Source organism: Zeugodacus cucurbitae, chromosome 3 (assembly GCF_028554725.1).
Source record: "Zeugodacus cucurbitae isolate PBARC_wt_2022May chromosome 3, idZeuCucr1.2, whole genome shotgun sequence".
Taxonomy (NCBI): Eukaryota; Metazoa; Arthropoda; class Insecta; order Diptera; family Tephritidae; genus Zeugodacus; species Zeugodacus cucurbitae.
Window position 1 is genome coordinate 64,017,045 of NC_071668.1, and position 23,996 is coordinate 64,041,040.

General features: G+C 31.2%; 1 protein-coding gene across 11 annotated transcripts in view; it reads left to right on the forward strand.

The window, feature by feature from the left end:
* The first annotated feature begins 210 nt into the window (after window positions 1-210).
* LOC105208490 (pneumococcal serine-rich repeat protein) overlaps window positions 211-23,996 on the forward strand; it is a 123,521-nt gene continuing 99,735 nt past the window's right edge. For 7 of the 11 annotated variants that reach the window (XR_003752037.2, XM_029037939.2, XM_011178363.3 and 4 more), the window contains exons 1-2: window positions 211-345; window positions 4,567-4,820. The gene's annotated coding sequence lies outside the window, so the exon portion shown is untranslated. Of the gene's footprint in view, window positions 346-532; window positions 555-4,566; window positions 4,821-23,996 lie in introns of those variants that run through there. The other 4 variants (XM_029037941.2, XM_054226985.1, XM_029037936.2 and 1 more) reach the window with 4 other exon arrangements.

A 23,996-nucleotide genomic window follows, 5' to 3' on the forward strand; every position in this document is an offset into this window, starting at 1 on the left:
AAAGTATTGGCAAGCACAGCAGCAAACACATAAGCAAATTTAAATTGGTAACAGAGAGTACAAACTGCGGCTGCTGCTGCCAAGAAAGAGCGCCCCAACGCCTCTACACCAATTGAACAAGTAGCAGCGGCTACATACAAGCAAGCCCCCTCGTGAGCGCGCTGCGTTGATGATGTCAGCGGCGAAAATTTATTTAATGCGCGACGCAGTCAAGCAACTCTTTTAGTACAGCGTTGGCGGGCAACAGCGACGGTTCGGTATCGCAGTTAACGAGCAAACAAATCAAGTAAAAATCCAATAATCAAACAACAAGTAGAAAAACTTGGCGAAGGTGCAACGAAAACGGTGAAACAAGTTTTTTTTTTATTTCGCTTCTATTCTACAAAACTACGAATACAACATAAGAGCAACTTGACTTATTGAAATATATATAAATGTGCAAATAATTTTGCGAAAAATAATTCTACAATTTCAAACGCCAAGAAAAGTGCCAAAAATAAACGTGTTTCTTGTAAAGTGACTAGAAATTATTTCAATTTCTGCAAATTGAAGCGGTAACGTTGTTGGCGTTTGTGTGTGCGCGCTTATGTTTAGAAATTGTAAAAAGTTAAACAAAAGTGACAGCAGTGAACTCGAAAATAATAAAGCGTGAAACAAAAATTCGCAAAGCGAAATGTACATTAGCTGCTGCTGCTGCTCAAGTGAAGGCGTTGAGCGCGTTTTGTGTTTGCAATTCTGTTTTTTTTTTCTTTTTTTTGTTGCTGTGTTTTTCAAGTTTTTCTGTTTGCTGTGTATTTAATTACTTGTGTGCGATTTTAAAATGATTTAGTTTTTGTTTTAAATGTGAACGCAAGTAATTGAATTTTAGAAGGGATATGATGTCAGCGGTTGGTTGGAGAATTGTATAAGAAATTAGTGAAATGGGGGTTATGAAGTGGTTCGTAGTAAGAAGTTAGGTGACTTTAATATATTTCCAGTTGTTTAATATAATTCTAGAGAAATCTGAGAAGCAGCTGGTTGAAGAAAATCACCTATATATATTAAAAAAAAAAGTAAAAAAAATAGTTATCATCAAAATAATATTTTTATAACAGAAATCCCAAAACTTTATATAGGTCTCATATTCAAATCTGGTATAGGCTTTAATATGAAATCTGAACACCAAATTATTTTATTTGTTGCATTAAAAGGAAAATTGAAATTGATTTCTTACTCAAATTTTACCCAAAACTCAGTCATCCAATCCAAAAGCCAAACTCAAAAGTATGAGAAATCGAAGTTTTCTTTAATGAATACTAAGAAATATAATTTTAAGAAATTGATTTGTTGTATTAGAAGCAAACATTTCTTTTCTTTCGCAAATTTGAAAAAAAAAAAATGATTCTATTCAATTTAAAAGCCAAGCTCAGAGATGTGAAAATCGAAAAAAAAACATTTTTTGAAAACAATCTCTAGCAACAAGTAACATGGGAAATCTTACAGATTTGTTATTGATATGATAGGTAATAATCAGACCTCTCCTATAGGGTTCCGAATAATAATGCAGTATTAGTAACTATTACAAGTCTGAGATTCTTAATTATTTTATATTTATAACGAAACATCGGAATCAGCGATTGTTAAGTACTTTTTGGTATGCATCTTGAGATTTTTTTCCCGATTTCGGTACCTTAGAGAGAGAGAGATTTCACTTAAGTGAAACATTTGAACATGTTACCGAAATTTCGATAAAATAGTAATAAATTGATACTACTGATCCCATGTTTTCTACAGTGAGTTTTCACTAATGAGCACAGAACTTCATAAAATTAAAATATTACAAGTTAAAATTTGCAGATTAGATGCGAGGTCTCAATATGAAGTTAAAGAAGATTATAAATAAATCCTAGTCCCTTATTTCATTCAATTCACTTTATAATTCTCAACCGAGTTATATAAAAATAATAAAAAAAGTTAACCAAATCAATGTTTTTTGTTAATAATTGAATATATTGCCTCATTTCATTCAATTCACTTTGTAATTCTCATCCGAGTTATATAAACTCTTTTAGACAAAATATGTGGTTTTCTTTTTCTCCATATGCTGAGACTACGACTCCAAGTTTCAAGTTTGTATAAATGTTTAACTCAAGTTCCATACTAATTTAGATTTAAATCTAAAAAAATTATCGATTCCATCCATGTTTCCTTCATTCTCATAGGGTTGACTTCAGTTTTAAAATGAGTTCTATTTTCTTGACAATAATTTCGTTGAACGAATCACACTTTTTCATTATTTATATAATATAAATAATAATATGCCCACTTTGAAAGCATAAAAATAGTATCAAAAGTTGACAGAAGACTATACCCCACACTGCAGTCAAGTTAAGCCAAGTGTGTCGAGACAGGAAAATAGATACTACAACAAAAGTTTACAACAATACATAAACATAATAGGCAAGAAAGTAAACCAAAAAACACGACTAAAGCAATATCAGTAGCATTTTTGTGTTGTCGCTGAGATTTTATTTTGTTATTTTTTCGTTGGCACACAATTTTATTGTGAAGAAAGTGAAAGAAATTCGAAATAAAACGCAGAAAAGTCGAACGACAGACAATCTTGCCTTAATTGTATCACTTTGCACACATTTCGCTGACACTTTTGAAGCACGATTGTTGAGCCTTTTAGCAGACAATGCAGTTGGGAGAGTGCATAAAAGCGAAAGGTTGAAATTTGAAACCGAGAAAAAGAGTTTCATAACACAAAGAAATGTTTGGGGAAAATGAGTGAAAATGTAAATAAACAAAAATTGAGAGAAATAGAAATATTTTGAAAAATATTTATTTGTATTTAGTAGACTTTCCAAATCGAAATCGGAAAAATGTATAAATGATATAAAAATAATATTTTTTTTACTACTAAACTAGAGTAGTGAACTCCATAATTTTCTCACAAGCAACCAGTGAAAGGGTCAGATATTTAGCAGCTCAGTTAGCAAATACAAGAATCTTTGAAGGGGATAGTAAAAAAACGCAAAATAAATGTGCTTTGCTGCCGCTGAAATTGCAATGAAGTCAGCAAATAGTGGCTACCATGATAAACACTTCAAGGCATATTTTTTGCCGTGTGTACGTCAGCAGCGTATATTTCCGGTTAAAAAGCATTGCAAAGGCAGTAGCAGACAAAACGAGTTTTTTGCATTTGGCCAAAAGAAACAGCTGTTGGTCGTGTCATGTTAGATGGGCGGTTTGTATTTCGTTTAGAGCAATAAGCTGCTTAGGTAGAGTAGAAAAGTGTATGCAAAGGAAAAGGCTGACAAATAAGAGTAGAATGCGTAATTTCACACCAAGCAAAAGCGCAAGAATATTGCCTGTGAGGGCACTGTAGAAGCGAACTGATTTCATTTTGAAGCAGCTAATTTCATTTCGCTTTTTGAATATCAAAAAAATAAAAAATAAAGTGTATTAAAACTCCAAAACCCAAACATTAAATTCAATATAAATTATATAGACATTTATAAAAATTAAAAATTAATCAATTTAACCTAATTCATCAGAAACGCATTTAATTTACTATCACTTAATTATAGAAGTATAGCCAAATGATAATAATTAATTCACTTCTTTTATTAAAATCAATTTGTTTATTCAAATTATATCTCAAATAAAACGTTTAATAATGATAAAACAATAATTTATATTAGATTTCAACAATTATATGTGTAAATATGGAAATCCAACAAACTTGGCCTCAATTGCCTTACAATGAACATTCAATCATTATTATAATATTTTATGGCTTGTTAATAAGTTTTAAAATTAAAGTAGTTCAATTAACATAAATTGTTTGATATGCTCTTAATTGTATAATACATATACTGTAATGAAAAAATTAAGAAAATTAAATAATTTGTTCTCAATAACTCAAAAAATTTCTATACTAAAAAAAATACCTAAATGAAAAGTATTTTATGCCAAAATAAAATCAATTACTTTTTTAATTGAATTCAATTAATTAAATTTATTCAATTATTTAAAAAAAAATTAGTTGAATTCAAATAATTAAATTGATTCAATAAAATTTAAAAAAAGTTTAATTTTATTCGATCAATTAAAAAATAATAATGATGAAAATAAAATGTAATTCTTTAATTGACTTCTTAATGTTTTCAACAAATATTTAGAAAATGAAATAAATTAATTAACTTGAATTAATCCATTGTTAAATTGAAAGTTTATATATACCCATTTTAATTCGACATGAATAAATGTTTCTAGTCAAGTTAATAGAACTTAATTAAATAGAGACAAAATTAAGTAATTGTACTCAATTAAATTAATGAATATCACATATTAAAAAAAACTAAAGCAATTGACAGCATTAAATTAATAAATATTAAATAAATAAACTATAATAAATAAAGTTGATTGATAAAATTATAATAAAATATTACGAATATTAAGAAAAAATCGAAGTAAAAAAAATTAATAATCCGTACTAATTACTGAGCTATTAAATTTTTTTTCTTAATTAATTGTTAATTAACTTCATTTAACTAAATCTATAAAATTTCTGTTCTTTAGATGGCCGAAGTATTTGTGAGTTTAAATCAAAACTTATAAAACACTGAATTTGAAAAAAATAATTGAGAAAAGTTACATACTTTTATTTACAAAAAATTATCTGTCAGCAAAGTGACTTTGTTTGTGAGTGACTTCATTACTTGTTATTATATAAAGTGTCTGCGTACTTGAATAAGGCACTGGGTGAAATAAAATACAGCACAGAACCAGTTAAAACAACCACGCAAATTGCAGGAAAGAATAATTGCTAAAAGGTAGGTGGAAACAAGAATTGTAATGTGAAAATATTGAAAATATAAATAAGGTCTCCATATGTATATGAAGAAAATATGTATAACAGATTTATTTATTTGGAAAATTTTTTATAAAATATTAGTTATATGTTATTAACATTTAAAATAAATAAAATCTACATTCATTTGAAAATCTACATTTATTTTTAATTGAATTTTAGTCGACTTGAAAATGAAATGCAACTCTGCTATAAAGACAGTATTCTTAATTATATATATATACGTTCTTTATCTGCGATTGTTCTTACGTTCTTTATCAATCAGCTGATGAAACTTACCAATTTAATTGATCAATTAATTGGCTGTGTGAAAAGGCTATTATCTAAATTTACTTGAAAGCCAAATTAACTCTTCACTAAGTTTAAGTAATTAGTGTAATTAGTCTATGGTATGAACCGACCTTAACGCCATCTGGTATGGAAATATTTTTGAAATGTCGTTCTCGATTTACAACTCTATGCTATTTTGTTTCAACTAGAAGCTTTCTCAAATTACTTGTGTTTGGTATCCATAATGCAGTATGAAAAAATTTGATTGTTTTTAATTTTTTGGCAACTCTGGTCAAAATACAGCACTATGTTTTGATTTTTCAGAAACACAGCAACCATTTCAAAAATATCCATAATTTGTTGAAACTATTTGGATAAATCGGTTCAGCAAATTTTTGGTTTTCATATTTAAAATTGAAAAAAAATATTGTTTGAACCCTGTTATGGTATGTATGTTTCAAATATTTTATAACCTTGTTTGAACCTTGAAATTTCTAGAATATCTCCGATATACACTCATTTTGGATTCATAAAATATTTTTTTTTTCACTGGTGGCAACTCTTCTAAAAGTAAGCACATTTTACATTTACTCTCTAACATTCGCTAAAACAACAAAATATTGACCAAAATATATGTATCGGAGTATATAGCCTGAATACGGATTTACATCTACTCACAGATATGTTGATATGGATCCAAATGTGTATATATTTAATTAATTAATTTAAAATTGAATTTTGTATATTTTCAATTTTTTTAAATTTTATCCAAATTACTATTTTAGTCTTCATTTACATTTTATATTAAATATTTTACAAGCATAAGTCCTCAAAGTTGATTAATTTACCATAACGCCAAGCTTTTATAGTGCTTAACGTCTGCTCTTTACTTAATTTGTGTCTCTACATTTCAATATTGGCCTTCATTTTTTCGTGCCATTCGACATTGGTGCATTTTAAAATTTGTTTACATATTTTTTTTCGCAGTGCTTTTGCACTAAAAACACAAAATAAAAATCTAAAAACAAAATTAAGCAGAAATGTTAATAATAATAAAAGCAGAAATCAAAGCGCAGCTCATGTGGCGCACTGTCGCTGTGCAATTTTATGTCAACCATTTGGCATTGATCTTAACCACCTACTACGACTACAATTCGATTTTGTCGTTGCCATTAAATTTTATGACTCTTTTAGTGTAAATCAAAAGAGTTAAGCAACAAACTTGCTGGGGACGACATGAGTCTGTGTGGTTATATGTGTTACTGGATACTTTTCATTCTTTTTGCTTATGAAATATGAAATTTTTTAATTGGTTTTACTAAAACTAAAATTTAAATTTTGTAATTAAGCATTATAAAAAAATATTATATTGCTTAGAACAATGCAATATTTAGAATTAATGCTAATAACGATTTTAGCTTGGCTGTAAATAAATGAATTGATGGCACTTAAATGCTTGTAAATATGTATATTTGCTTAGTTATTTATTCATATCTTTATTCTCTGATTTTTTTTTGTACCCAGTAGCTGCACTAAAATTTAATTTACATAAATGTTTTAAGCATTACACATACACATAAACACTATGTATGTCAATCAATTTATGGCGGGTACTCACTGAATTCTTATTACGCATCGACAGCTGTTTTCGACTACAATTTTTTCACAACTCTGTTTGTATTTCTGCTTAAATATTCACGGCCAATTTGCATTTTTCGTCAATTTTTTTTGTTATCTTTTTGGCTGCTTCAAAATTATTTTCTATTATCTTGCAAATAAACCGAATTCGTTTACTACTCTACTATTGTGTACTACTCACGCTTACTATATTTGTTTGTATAAAAAAAAAAATATTTTCATCAGCAAACCTATAATTTTTTGTTGTTTTTATTTACTTTTAAATTTTGTTTGAACTTTGCGTTCACGTACAAATTGTATAGCATTTGTGTCGTCACAATGTTCTTTGGAATTTCGCGTGATGTTATTTTCGGGGCGTGAAATTATTATGCACACAAATAAGAATTATAATTTGCATATTTGTAGGTTATGCAAATAAAAATATTTGTGTGTTTTTAAAATGGGAGACCACAGTTTTTTTTTTGTTGCTATCATTGCCATTTTTTGCAACTTGAAAAATATATGAATGTTTATGCAATTTAATAAATAGTCTGGGCTTAACTGGAATTTTTTGGGGGTGTAATTTGGCGCATTTATTGGCTGCAAATGCTTTTTGTTCTATTGTTTGTCTGTTTGCTTCCTTTTGGGTAAGCGAGGGTAATGCCTGGAAATGAGCTCATGCATTTGCAGTTTGTTGTTGTGTTTTCTTTTTGTCTTTTCTACGAAATAAATAACAGCTCTGGCAACGTTTATTCAGCAGTGCAGGGTTTCATAGAATATATATGGAAGGGTATATTGATTCTTGGTAATGCTGAAGTCAATGCTGAGCCCGTTGGCCGTTACTAAAGCAGCAGCGTACCAGGAACTATATCGTCCCCTACAATAAAAAGAACTTTTATGAGATCATATCTATATTTTACTTATAAAATAGTGGATCATATACTATTTTTTATATTTTGTCTGTTTTTTGTACAGTTGTTGTTGTGAAAATATTTATAAATAATTTTTATGATTTTTTTTGAAATATGCTTTGTCGTATATAAGTCCGCCCACCTTCTATTTGTTTAAATCTGACTATCGTGAAAATGGGGTTCCCAGCTCTTGTTTTTATGTTTAGTTCTGACATGTTATGCCATACATAATGACCTCTTCTAATTTTTATTATTTTCATCTCGGTATTTTATTAAGAATATATCACAAAACGACTTAAGGGTTTGTTTGAGGTTTGGCTGTTGATGAGAGACCACTATTTATTTTAATGAAATATTATTATATTTTACTAGCTGTTACCCTGTGCGCTTCGCTACACCTAAATCGATTAAAACTCTTAAGGGTTTTTACTTTGTGTTTTATTTATTGTTGTAAAACTGTTACTTATTTATAAAACATTTATAAAACATATTGGTATACAACATTTTTGGTTTTTCCACCTGGCGCGTAAATGAATAAGCACCTTGGTGTTCCCACTCTCGAGCATGCGACGAACAATTGGCCGTGGGAGAAGCACGGTTCTTCCAAATTGACGCCGCACACTTGAAACGTTTGCCCTTGCGATTTGTTGTACGGCATGTCCGTTGGAATCATGGGAATGCGTGGTAAGAGTACAACTTCACCTGCTGCCTTGCCATTTAGTATTGTTGCTTCAATCAAATTTGGCCACAATTTTTTGACTGAAAGTCTTGTGCCATTACACAAAGTCGACGGCTTCAGATTTCGTAGAAGTATAATGGGTGAACCGACCAAACTATGCGGTGGCAGACCGGGGGGATCCAAAGAATTCAAGAATTCAATTGGATAATTTACTATTTCATCTTGATTCAAAACGCTATCAATCGGTTTATATGTTGTAGCTTCTCCTGGCAGTTTTTCTTGAATGGCAAAATTGATTTCGTTGACGTGTACATTTTTCGGTGCCAATATTCCGCGTTCACTTAAATAATCGTGGCGTTGATAGTGTTGAACAATATTCGGAAATACACTTTCAATCAATTCTTCTTGCGATTGTAAAAGTGTACAAAAGTTGTTCGGCAATGTGTTTAAACCGGTATCATCGATTGGTATTTTGCCTTCGCCAATGTCCAACAACGCCGCTTCGAAAACGCCGCTGCGGATCGATCGTTTTGCAATTGGACTCGCTTGTTGATGGTAATAGTCAGCCTTTGAACATGTCTCCACAAAACTGACGATTTTAAACATGCGTTTATTTCGTCGGCAGGAGTTGATCGAGGAATAACTGGCAAAGTTTGCCGAAAATCGCCAGATAATAAGACTAATGCTCCGCCAAAAAGTTTTTGCTTTAGGCGTAAATCTTGCATTGTTCTATTGAAAGCTTCTAATGACTTTTTGTTAGCCATTGGGCACTCATCCCATAGAATATTCCAGCTCCTCGCAAAACTTTTGCCATAGCTGAATTCCTCGATATGTTGCACGTTGGTGTTTCAACGACTTGGATGTTCAACGGTAATTTCAATGCAGAATGTGCTGTTCGGCCTCCATCAAGTAGAATAGCAGCGATGCCTGACGAAGCAATTGCCAGCGCAATTTTCTGCTGTGACCGTATAGTAGCAAGAATCAAAGAGATCAGAAACGTTTTCCCTGTACCACCGGGCGCATCCAGAAAGTAGAATCCACCGGCGTTATTGTCAACCGCTCGTATAATCTTATAATTTTTCTGCTGAATATTCAATTTGGTAAAGCTAGTTTGTATGAAAGCACGCAATTCATTGCAATCGTATTGTTGTTCACGTTGAAGCTCATGGTCAAGCATATCAATCGCTGAACGATTGGGCGCAGTTATGCCAAGTTGCGCTAATGCCTTATTCGCAATTGTAAGGCACAGATCTTCAACCAATATCAAAGCATCATTATACATTTGTAATGTATATAGCAAGTCTGCGTCCGATGCTCGATTACGCGCCAAAATTAATAAGTCCTCGGTCATGCAGTCTTTGTACTTATTCCACAGTTCTTGCGGATTTGACGGAAGGCATGTAGATATTATTATGGCGAATAGTACGCGTATTTGTTTTGGATGAGATGTGAGTGATGCGTCATGAAGTGCGGTGTCCCAATGCATATCATCTTCTAACAAATGCAATCGCTGACATGCTTCACGATACGTCGCACACAACTGACCGTCAACAGTTTTCAAATCATGAAATGATCTTGGTCCGCGCACGTTGACTAATAGCAGACGCAAATAGAAACATTCGGCGTTGTTCGGATGGATGGTTTAAATTCGTCCTATGGCATCGGTTTTACGAACATTTGGATAACCGTCAACACGCTCCCCTTGCTTTCGTCGTTGAAATGTTTTCGATGATGGATTCCAAGTGAAATATTGTGGTATTTCGGAATATAGGAATTTTCTTGCAAATTTTTTTTTTTTGCAAAACGTGCAATGATACACACATTAAATTTCTTATGTGCACCCTCCACACAGACCCCAATCACCCCTGAAATTTTCTTTGAAATCGGGTAAGCCGTCTAGGAGGTGTATGCGAACAGGAAGTTTTGCCACTTCATTTTATATATATAGATTGCTTGTCAATATGTTTCCAAATTAAAATAGCTGTATTAAGATTCATTATTGTATATGGTAGCAGTTTTATAAATATACCCCTTATTCCTGCATGAATAAATGTTTCTAGTCAAGCTAATAAAACATAGTTAAATGGAGACTAAATTAAGTAATTTACTCAATTAATTAAATTAATATCACATATTAAAAAATAAATAAAAAATAAAAATCTAAATCATTAAATACTCCATATTTAAAACCCTGAATAATAAAAGACTAAAGCAACTTATTACATTAAATTAATAAATATTAAATAAATAAACTCTAATAAATAAAATTGGTTAATAAAATTATAATAAAATAATACGATTTTTTTTAAATCGAAGGAATTAATATTACATAATCCGTGATTTCTGTAAAGTATAATTTTTAATTTCTGTAAAATATAAACACATTTTTCTTAATTAATTGGTTATTTACAAATTTTCGTTTCTATTCTTTATATGAGGTTTGGCTGCTGATGAGAGACTACTATTTAGATCGTCCTATTATAAATTGTACCAGCTTATGATATACGTAAAAAATTATTTGAAGGAAGGCAGGTTTTTGAAATCCTTCTGATAATTTTTAGGGGGTTCATCTCTCAGGTTTATCAATTATTTGAGTTATCATATTGTATTGTATATCTTTTAAGTTCCTTGGTGCCCTATGATCTCATAAAATAGCTTGCGCAGTAGATGAAAAAAATATTGAAATTGAAAAAATAAATTTTTTTAAATGACCTGCTATTTTTAAGTAGTCTGTCGCATTGTCGTTTACTTGTACCATAGCATCAAAATTTGGTAGGAATTATTCGATTCTGGACAAAAAGCAAATTAGTAATCTTTATAGACAGGCAATTTCACTGAGAGTTTTCAACAAACGTGAAGTTTTAATAGCACAGTCACGAATTACGAATCCAATGTCGGTTTTTCAAAATTCAGAATGGAGGATGCAATATGGCGAATTTTTAAAATGTGTCTGCCATATTGGTTCGCCATTTTTGGAATTTTTGAAAAGTAACGTCAAATTGGTAATCAGCGGCCCCAAAAACCTATGAGTAATGAATTTTAAGCGTTTCCGATGGATTTTTAAAAACGCTGTACACCATATTTTTGGGGAGTTATGTCAAAACTCTGATCTGATGGAGTTAAATGGACCCCCATTCAGCGACCCCAAAAACATAGGGTACGCATAGGTAGTAAGAACTCTAGGTCAGAACTAAAATTTGTTTTTGTGTGTTGCTGTGTAATTACACTTCATTACAGCATCCGGCAGATACCTTCCATTGACCCTGTATGAAGTGCAAAGGTAAGTTTTAAAGCGTTGGGGATGTCACTAAGCCTATTCAATGATCTAAATAAACTTCCGTATTTGATGGAAAACTTCCTCGAATAAATTTGCTTTAAGAAAGCAGTAATAAAGTTTCAGGACCTCATGCCGTTCACTTACTTCAAAAAAATGTATAAACTTTTAACCCTTTGTGGTGCACGGAGATACAAGATGAGAGAAATATTGCCGAATTTTTTCTATATTTTTTGGTTGGTAAAATAAAAAAATCTTCTTAATTTTACTTCTTACTTTTGGCTACAAAATTTCTATATATTAAATTATCTAGTTAAACCCACAAATTAGTTGGTCCAAAGTACCATAATGATGCCAGCAAGGATTAATACTTCCGTTCTCTAAATATTCATGGAAGAGTTGCCGATTAAAGTGAATTTCAGCACCTCCATTTTAGCAATAAAAACGAACCTGTTTAATTTTTCTGTTGTAAGAACTGTAATATTCAACTTAAAAAAAAGCCAAGTGACCTAAAGTGGTTAGAAAATATTAACAATTATTATTAAAATTAATATTAAAACTAAATTATTATTTTTTATTATTCATTATTATTAACAAATATTTACCGTTAATTTCACCGTTAACTTTTCATATTTTTCCACTTTATAACACGTATTTCTATTATTTGTGACATGCCAACTTCTCTCCTTATGAAAATTTAATTTCACCACAACACACAGTCAATGATAATTTGAACCCCACCTCAACATAACTGTCACCAAATGTCACACTGCATTTCAAAAACTCGCAAGCAAAAGCAATAAAACACATATAATAATAAATAAATATACAAGCATACATGCATATGAGTACAGTGAAAGACTAAAATGTGTGTAAAATGGCACGAAAAATTGCTAATGTCAGTGTCAAAGTGTCAAAAGTTGATGAAAATCTAAACTGAACATTACTAACGCCAGCGGCAGCTAAGCACCGTACATTCGTTTGCTAGTTTGCTGGTTAGTTCACCCATTACGTTACGTCAGCGCAAAGTTAGCACTCACTTTACGTGTGTGCGCATGTCAAAAACCAGTTGGACAGGCCCGCCAAATGCACTCAGTGCGATTGTAAATGAGTTGGTGATTTACCAGCTGCTTGGCAGGCCTGTTTCTATGCGAGTCCGTTGTTGTACGAGCAGTGGCAGTTAGTTAGTTTCTCATTGTCGTTGACTATTTGTGCTAACTGTAAGTTTCAATTACATACTAATTGCAAGCATTTAAGCGGTTATTTTTAATGGACAAAGTACGGTAAAGTGCAAGGGAAAATGAAGAAAAGAAGTGTAGAAAACAAATGCAGTGAAAATATAGTGGCCACGGAGTTAGATGTAGTTTATATTGAGTTTGTATACGAGGGTGGTTTGATAGGTACTTAGTCGATACGAAAAAATATGTGTGTTTAGAGAAATATCAATTTGCTTCTCTACATAGCTCATTTTAGTCGTTTTCAAGTCGCTTTTTGTATAGCGATTGTGGCTCCATTAGACAATGAAGTATTTCTCAGACCTTCCTCTTATGTAGGTGGTACTGAGTCAACGGTATGTTATGCTTTATATGCAATTTGGCACCTAAATCATGTTTTGCACGTGAGCTAGTGCGCCATAATAATACATAATATGGTCAGGTAACCAGTCAGTCAGTGAGTCAGTCAGTCAGCTAACATTGGTGAGTATGTTATTGTCTTACTGCTGCCAGCACTAACAACACGTAATTAATTGTGTACGCTTCTTTTACACATTGTTATAAATATTTATTTTGTTTTTTTTTTTTTATTTTTTCCGCACACAACTATTGTTAGTACGCGTAGGTCCCACACAAGCTTTGCGCATGCGTTATGCGTATGCAACAACCCACTGCCTTAAATACAAATAAGTATGCAAGGCACACATTGAGCCACGGTGTGTTGCTTACTGTGTTTGTTCTTGTTGTTATTATTTATATTATTGTTTTTTCTATATTGTTGTACATAATTTTAATTACCTTTCATTGCCAAATGTACACGAAATTTATGGCCGCTCAACGAGTTGTTGACACTTTTTGCGTAGACATAAAAAGTCGCAAAAGAATGCGCTAACACAGTTACACACAGAAAAAAAATATTTTAAATTTCAAAAAAATTCAAAAAAAAATATAAAAAATAATAATAATCGTAATAAATAAAAAACTGTGTGTGCGCAATGTAGAAAATATGCCACAACGTATTGATTTTGCTATAAAATATTTGCTGATTTGCTTATCGCAACGACGCGTGCCCAAATTTGGTCGCACTCAATACAAATTATGAAGCCCATTCGTGCTGGTGGAGAAATAAAAATTAAATAACAACAATAAATGCACTTGAATTAATAAATTCGTGGAAAAAAATATGATTATTTTGTTTTGATTTATTAAATTTAAATGTCGGCAATAAATGCAATTAAATAAATAACTTCAAAGAAATTAATAATAAAATTCAATTGCGTTTGTTTTTGATTTTATGACTTCATGCAAGCTTAAAAACCTACTTAAAATAACGGTAGACAATGTCTGCTCATTATTTTCTACGATTTTGAAATTGTTGGCGCCTAAAGGTAGGCAATAAAATATGAAATAATTGTATAATGGACTTTAAAAAGAATTTTTTTGTAAATTAATTCTCGTGAATTTATTAAAATAATTAAACTTCATATTATCTTCTGATATAATTGATTGAGCTGATCATTTTTAATATTTTGGAAATCTTCTTTTTCTTCTACATAGAGTTCTATTTGTTTGAACTGATCATTTTCAATAATTTATAAGACTGCTATATCTTCCATATACAGTTCTAAATTGAATTGAATTGAAGCTAAGAAAGTATAAAAAGTAGTCGAGAGAGTTGTTAAAAAAATAGACGAAATCAGATAATATGTTTTTTTTAACCATAAAGTTCAAAAAAATTTAAAATTTGTCGATTACTTGCCTACATTTTGACGCGAAGAAAAAGAATCGTGTGAATTCTGGACTAAAAAATAGAAATTATGAAGGAATTTTAAATGATATTGTAAGTCGAAACAATAGAGAGTAAAAGTGATCGAAGTTTTGCCTACATTTTGGCGCATAGAACAAGTATAAATAATGAATTTCATATTTATCCAAATTTCTAGTTCTAACTCGAATTGAAGTTGAGAATATACCAAAAGTATTCGAGAGAGTTGGTAAAAAATAGACGAAATCAGCTAACATATTTTTTGAACCATGAAGTCCAAAATATTTGAAATTTGTCGTTGCTATATAGACTGAGATATAAAAAATCTTGCCTACATTTCGGCGAGTAGAAAAAAATCATCAGAATTTAAAAATCGAAATTACGAAGGAATTTTGAGTGATGCAGTAAGTCAAAACTATAGAGATTAAAATAAATAAAAGTGTTGCCTACATTTTGGCGCATAGAACAAAAAAATATTATTAATAAATTTCATATATCTGCAAATTTAAAATATTTATATTTAGAGAATATATTCGCATTATATTCTCATTTTGCGTACTCAACATTCTAAATTATTTATAATCCAAAAAGCGTGCACGTAAAGTCATATGCTAAGCGCCTTTGCCACGCCTTGTGCATATGCAGCAAATTAAATACATATAAAAAACTTATATTCTTAATTCCTAGCGTTCTATTTATATATCATGCCAACTGGTCACCTTACTAGGAATTCGAAACTTGAAAGCGGCGTTAGCGCGTGCGCCGACAAAGCGGCTTAAGGCGTAGTGGGGTGCATAAAAAAATATTTAATTTCAAACTAATGAGTCTGTGCAGCAATTTATTATAGAAAAATATCTTTATTTATAAATATATATATATATATATATATTTATTAAAGCGTGCGCAAGTAGTAGTCATGCATAGTTTGTAATTGTTTGACATTCGACACCCAACAGGATTTGACAGTTAGGCAAGTTAGGTTCCACGCCTAAATTTTGCACACACTTTACCCGAGCATAATTATTTCATTGACCGCCGTTAAATAAGTTCGCTGTGTAGTTGAATTTGCTTAGCTACAGTTGTTGTTATTTGTAATTATGGTTTTTATTTTATTTTGCAAACTAATATTGGCAGTTCTTGGTATGTATGTGGCGAAAAGAATGCATAAGTGCCAATCACCTCCGGTTGTGGAGCAATTGTTTAATGCTTGGCAGTTGAACTTAACTGAATTATTGTTGATGGCCTGTAGGACATTGGTTCGTGAAATATTTGAGAGCGTTTGAAGTGTTTTTCTCATATGGTTTGAGGGTTTATTATTTTTTGAAAGATTATTCTTTGTAAGATCACAAATTACTTCGCCGATTTTTATGAGTAAATCAACTTGATCTTAATCAACTGATCTTTAACAAATAGTTTTAAGCATTTGGAAATATTTTGAAATAAGTTCTTGGTAATTAAAAAAATTATTTAATTATTAACAAAATCAGATTAAAAAAATCTAAAAATGTTCGTAAAAGCAATTATAGATGTTTAGTGATCATACCGATCTTCCGCGAGCTTATAAAGTCTCGATTTGTAGGTATTTTTTAAGTAGTAAGTTTTATAATACTAAAATAACTTTGAAAGATAAATTTTCTATTCAATAAAGTTGATCGCATCGATCGTTGATTATTACTTCAGTTCTGGGGACTTGAATATTTCGTACTTACTGATCATAAGTTTGTATTAAGATCAGCCAGTTATTTCTATAAAATCTGTGGAAGTTGTATTAAAAATACGATTCTGCTATTTGTCGGTTGGTAAAATATTTATTATTTATTATGAAAGCATACATTTGTGGTCTATGAAAAAAAAGTGATCTTGTTGATCATTAGATCGTCTTGAAAGATTTTATTGGGTCTTTTATGTAGAGAACTATTTAAGAAAATAATATTTTTGACAATCGCTAATGTTTTGGAAGTAATCTTTATATGCTCTTAAGTCTTATAGACCTCAAAAATCGCCGATCTTGCTGATCCTCTATGATTTTTAGTCTACTACATAAAAAATCATTTATATATTCAATGAATTTTAATTGCAATGAACTTAGTCCAATAACTTTTTAAATCATCATCATTGATCGTAACGATCATCGATAGCTCATTTTAAATATTTTAAATTATTTTATCTCAAACGGTCAAGCAAGATTTGTGAGATTTTTTTCATAGAATACGTTCATGTGCTGTTACTTGTTATGGTCTGCGTAGGGTAGCCACTGATCGTGCAGATCTTTTTTGAATTACTGATCGATTTCTTACTAGGTTTCTTTTTAATATTTATCTCCACGGAATGTATGCCTTCGCGTTAGAGACTTAAGGCACAACACTTGCGTGACTCCGTTTTCATTTGTCTTAATTAAGCGCGTTTGAGTTCTATCTGTGCAATTTCTTATCTGCAATACTGCTACTGTTTGCATTTACGCGTCGGCCTATACGGGCCGAGAGATCTATTGTAGCCAAAGTAAGAAAAAATATTTGAAAAATGTATGTATGTACACATATGCTGAAAGTAGTATGACGATTGCACAATTATGACAAAATTACATAAAAATAAAATAAAAGTATAAAAAAAATTTTGAAAAAAATGTTGCACCTTTGTACTATATTTTAATAAAATTTGAGTTTTTCCATTTATTTGAAATATTTATAAATAACATAAGGTTATTTTATCTATTCTGACATCCTCCATTCACTTAAAAATAACTAACTACATTAGCCGCAAACCACATTGCAAACTCGTTTAATTACCGCCTCACCCTACAAATTACATATTTCAATGCGCTTGCCGGCACACTGACTCCTCCTAATTTTTGCACGATTTACCGTTTCGCATTGTCACACCTGATTTTCCTTTGACAACACTTTAGCTTTCGCATATACATATAATATATATTTATTTTTATATGAGCTAGCCGCAGTCCGTGTTCAAGTTCGTTGCTTAAGTCTTTTCTTTGTTCTGCGTGTTATTGACGCATTATGTCAAGAGCGTAAAATGTGCATTGCGTTTAACAAAGAATTAGCTGACTGACAATGTTAGAGAAAAAATAAGTAACATAAAACTAGACGAAAAAAATAAGTAAAACACACAACATTGCAAAATCCACTAAGAAAATAAAATAAATGCTTTGAGTAGCAAGTAATTTGAATAAAATTAAATTTTTAACACAAAGTCGCAAAGTTTTGCTAATTTGGCGTGAAATTAAAAAAAAAATGTAAAAGTCGCCATGCCATGGTCTGACTTTTATTGCTTAACTTGTGATCTCTTTGCACAGACATGGCGCGCTGTCAATTGCTGAAGGGCAGTCCTTGTTGGAAGGCAAAATGTTAATTAGACTAATGGTGGTCAAAGATAAAGATATATTATATATCTATAATATATAAAATAAGTTAAATATATACTTATGAGCTATATACATTTTATAAGCAATGGTTACAGATTTGTAGCGCATGATTTAACTAGATAATTGGATTATGATTTTGTACATTTGTTTCTTTAATATTTACATACATACATATATATATTTATTTATAGATAATTATGTTTATTTTTATACATATTATATTCCATATTGTCGTTAGCAATATGATCTGAGTCATACTAAATTAAAACTAGCAAATGAAAGACAAATTTAAATGACACCTGGTGTTCTTGTTGTGATCCAATAAGAATTCAGTACGACACTACAAAGCCAATTTATTTTGAGACTCAAAAGCTGTAACCTTTGTAGTTAAAATAGGTTTCTAAAAAATCTAAATTTTAATTTTTGAGATTTATGAAATTATAAGAATATTTATTAAGTTATACAAAATCCTCAGTAGAGACTAGACTACCAAAGAAAAACGAAAATTTCTGACCAGTGAATGATATTATGGTCATCTCGACCCTTATTTAAAACACTTTGTTTGCTCATTTTCACAAAAACTTTTCCGAAATATCCGAACTTGATTCACCAATAGCGCGACGAATGCTGGTTTTGACTGTGCAGTCTTAGATATTTTATCACCATAGATTATTGACTTGATATCACCTTCACAAAGTGGTCTAATAGCGTATTCACACATCCAAATTAATTGATCAATTAAAATTTTGATTGAGAAATCAGTTTTTGCCCTTCACACTGCCGTCTACTCGATTACCGATCAGCTGTTATACATTTTTGTTTTTGCTTTCCATTAGAAGTTAGTAAGTTTCATCAGCTGATTGCTATTTTTAGCAGCGAGATATATATTACAAATACGGTATTTGTCACAGAGTTGCATTTCATGTTCAAGTCGTTTAAAATTCTATTACAAATAAATGTAAAAAATTAGATTTTTATTTTGTATGGCAGATTGATCTTAATCAGCGTTTTATTCGAGCAGAGGCCGGTTAATTGATCAATTAGCTTCTTTATGAAAGGACTATAACAGAGTGGACTTATATGACCTAGAGAGCGACTTGGGAGGTTGATTACTCAATTTGATCCGAACATTAAAAGTTCTTTCAATGAAGTAATGATTCGTATTTTGAATTATATTGACCTGGCGAACCAAAAATTGAAGAGTCATTTGATTTCTCATTACTGACAGTCACTTTAAATCCAATAACAAGTTCAAAATGAATGGGGATATCAATGAAATGAAACAGCAACTTGTATTTGATTCGGGAAGATCTCTTTAAGATTGTTAGCACTTCTAAGATACCAAATTTACTTTTCCGCATCCGTTTGCCAAGAAATCTTTTCTTAATATCGGAAAAATGTCCACAATTTGTCAACATTTTCTCAATGTCAGTCAGAATATGATTCTTTGTTACATTATAATATGTTTACTTTCATAGTTGGTTTAAAAACTGGTTTGACAGCTAACTCTCTAACCTAAACTCTAAGAAATCTACGCTTATGAGAAAATTTTTAAAACATCAGTGGTCTTGCAAGCAATAAGTTGAAAATGAAATGACTGCAAAGCAACAACATAAACTAGAGTACAATATCCAGTTCAAGACAAATAATTGTTATTTTTTATATAACTATCGAGGGTCTCTATTCAAATACATTTTTTTCATATTAAACAATTTATGATATAATTATGAACTAATTAAGCAATATCTTTGAATATTGATGCATTTCCGTAGTGAACTGATAAAATGCCACAGAATTTGCTAATCACCCACTAATGAAGCGTAAAAATCGTATGCAGCTACAAATAATATTTTCTGCCATTATTTATGACTGCTCATTTATCAACGAAACAAAGCTGAGTAGAGAGAAAACAGTTAAATTTAAGTGTTTTGTAATTGCCAATTGCGGCAATAGAGCAAGAAAAAACAACAAAAAATAGATAAATAAAAGTAAAAGATAAAAGGAAAAATATAAAAAATACAGAAAAAATATGAATATAATGGCAAAAATAACCAGATTAACAATAACCGTAACAACTGCTCAACTCTGAGGCATTAATACTGGTATCTATTTATATATTAAAGGGTGATTTTTTAAGAGCTTGATAACTTTTTTTAAAAAAAAAACGCATAAAATTCGCATTCAAATCGCATCAAAATCTCATCGGTTCTTTATTTGAAACGTTAGATTGGTTCATGACATTTACTTTTTGAAGATAATTTCATTTAAATGTTGACCGCGGCTGCGTCTTAGGTGGTCCATTCGGAAAGTCCAATTTTGGGCAACTTTTTCGAGCATTTCGGCCGGAATAGCCCGAATTTCTTCGGAAATGTTGTCTTCCAAAGCTTGAATAGTTGCTGGCTTATTTCTGTAGACTTTAGACTTGACGTAGCCCCACAAAAAATAGTCTAAAGGCGTTAAATCGCATGATCTTGGTGGCCAACTTACGGGTCCATTTCTTGAGATGAATTGTTCTCCGAAGTTTTCCCTCAAAATGGCCATAGAATCGCGAGCTGTGTGGCATGTAGCGCCATCTTGTTGAAACCACATGTCAACCAAGTTCAGTTCTTCCATTTTTGGCAACAAAAAGTTTGTTAGCATCGAACGATAGCGATCGCCATTCACCGTAACGTTGCGTCCAACAGCATCTTTGAAAAAATACGGTCCAATGATTCCACCAGCGTACAAACCACACCAAACAGTGCATTTTTCGGGATGCATGGGCAGTTCTTGAACGGCTTCTGGTTGCTCTTCACCCCAAATGCGGCAATTTTGCTTATTTACGTAGCCATTCAACCAGAAATGAGCCTCATCGCTGAACAAAATTTGTCGATAAAAAAGCGGATTTCACATTTCGAACCGAACACTGATTTTGGTAATAAAATTCAATGATTTGCAAGCGTTGCTCGTTAGTAAGTCTATTCATGATGAAATGTCAAAGCATACTGAGCATCTTTCTCTTTGACACCATGTCTGAAATCCCACGTGATCTGTCAAATACTAATGCATGAAAATCCTAACCTCAAAAAAATCACCCGGTATATATCTACATATTCCTCTACATACATATAGACTCCTTTCGACAAACTTATGCAATGCCAGCGCCAATGAATCACGTTTTTTGAGGGTCTAGGTTTGGCGCAGCAATGCGCTCTCTGGCTCTAGCGCGTTTGGCTGCTTTCGAAACCAATAACACCGTTAAGTGTACGTAATATACGAAAATGCATTTTTCCAACCAACTCAGCAACTAGTTTTTTATAGCATTTTAAATATACAACAATTTTAGTTTAAATGTTTTTTGTGTTTTGTTTTGTTTTACTATTTTTCGTATTTTTGTATTTTTTGTTGACTGCTAAAGTTGCTTCAACTTTTTTCGCCTTTGTCACGCTTGCCAATTCGCCACACTTAATTGCCAACTTTTGCTTACAAAGTGTTGCATTTGGTGTAGCAGTTGTTTCTGGTTGTTAAATATGACAATAACAAAAACATAAACTAACTAAATTATTAGCTACAAAAGTAATGGCACACATTTTTCTAGGTTGTTATTATGAAAATGAAATAGTTTTGGAGCTGTGAAATAGTTTTAGATTTTAAGTTCGAGTATGGATTTAATGGACAAAAACAGTAAATAATATACTCTTATCGGTGAAATAATAGAGTTACTTTTATGAAAGTGGAAGAAATCTATGTATAGTACACATATTTATAAAAAAATTTTAATTACCAAAATCAGTGCTGTAAAATAATTAAAATTTTTCCACTTTGGTCACCTCTGTGATTTCATGAAGTATAATTAAACAAGTAAGGAAAGGCTAAGTTCAAATGCAACAGAACATTTTATACTCTCGGAATTTATTCATATAGTTTTATTAAGATAACACACAATTTGGCCCATAAATTCGGCATAAAATTCAATAGAATAACGGAAATCATTATAGTTAGTACATGAGGGCTGAGGTAATTCTTGAACCGATTTAACTCATATGCACCACCAAGGTGCACTATATTCAAGACTATACGCTCACTTAATTTTGCTAAGATATCTCACATATTAACCGAAAAATCTAGAATAAAGCCCACCGTATTTTTGAAAAAACTATAATTAGGTATATGGGAGAAATTATAACCCGATTGTAATAATTTTTGATTAGAAGAAAACAAAATTCGTCTGAATTAAATTACATTATCTGAGAGAATTACCGATATTTTCGGTGAAAAATTACCCTAAGGCACTGACTTCTTCATATTCGATATCCGGGCCTTGAAAAGTTGTAGTCCGATTTCAAAATATTTTTTCACAAGTGAAGCCACTGATGATATATAGTGTTGTGTTGTGTTCTATTCCGCTTTCTTCATTAGTTCTTTATGTATATATTATAAAGTGAAGGAATCAGATGGAATTGAGTTATATGGGAAGTAGGCGTGATTGTTAACCGATTTCATCCCATTTTCATCCGTGTTATCATGGTGTGAAGAAAGTATTATGTACCAAATTTCATTGAAATCTGTCGAGTAGTTCCTGAGATTTGGTTTTTAACCCATAGGTGGACGATGCCACGCCCATTTTCCATTTTGTAAAAAAATCTGAGTGCAGCTTCCATCTGCCATTTCTTAAGTAAAATTCAGTGTTTCTGACGTTTGTCGTTAGTGAGTTAACTTACTTTTAATAATTTCCAACCCAACCTTTGTATGGGAGGTGGCCTTTCTTTTATCTAGAGATTTTACTGAAAAAAAGTGATACTCTCTTATTATTTTTGATTTCTTGTCAAAACATTTTGTGGGTAGAGTTTTTGGGTATGAGTATATTGATAACACTCTAAGGCGTTAGATTGATTAAAAATTCATAAAATTATATACAATAAATTTGAAGATTAATATATCTATGATCCATTATGTATTTTTAACTACACCTTAAAATCTCTTAGTACTGATTGTTAAATTTTTTTTCTGTTCCTCTTTTGCTTAAAATTTTTGTCATTTAATATTCACATTTTTCATTATTTTAACGCTCCCTTTTGGTACACATCACTTTGGACGTCACTAGTTAATTATTTGTTTTTATTTAAATATTTTCGAGTTCATATTTTATGGTTTTACTGCGCTTATATGTATACATATGTGTTCAGTGACGTCAGTTGCAACTTGGTTCAACACCAAAGTTGTCCACCTTGTAACCAGCCGCTGGCCAATTTAGCGCTTTGAGACAATTAATATTGTTTAAGTATGTTGTTGTTTTCGGCGATTTTGGTTTTCTTATATCTTTACATTAAGATGCTGGTATTTATTTTTAGAATCGCTTGCCGAACATGCATAATATAATGACTAATATAAATCAGTTATGAGAAGGCGTTAAAAAAATTAGTAAGCACTTAAGTACAACATTTTTAGTAACTTAAGCGTTAATGGTGGGGTATTAATTTTTCGTATGTATGGAGGTATTATATGTATAAGTTTTGTGTGGCTTCTGCGTATGTCATTGCTCTTCTACGTATATCATAAATCGCTGAATTTAGTAAGAGGGTGGCTTAAATCAAAGCTCTTCTTCACTCTCCCTTCGTTTAAATAACCAATATCTGAAAAATTACTTTTATTATTAATATATTGTTATTTTTATAAAAAATTGTCTTTACACCACTCCTTTATGGTGTTTAAATTAACAAGTGACAATAATGTGCCCTTCGATTTTTTTACATTTTTTTCATAATTTTTGGCCTAACATAAAAGTTTATCAACCGCTAAACAGAATTTTCAATTTTGAAAACAAGCAAATTTGGATTTAAGTTAATTGAAATTGTTGTAGCTGATGTGCAAAGCCGATAGGCACGGACTACACGCTTATTATAATATATACATATATCTCATACAACCATATATCTATAGTCGCACAAGCCATATGACACTACAGCCGTCAGTTTAGGGAGTGTAAGTGCATTGTGTTGAAATGCGGAGGCTGGAGGTTGACTGATTGACATTCTATAAAAAACACAGAA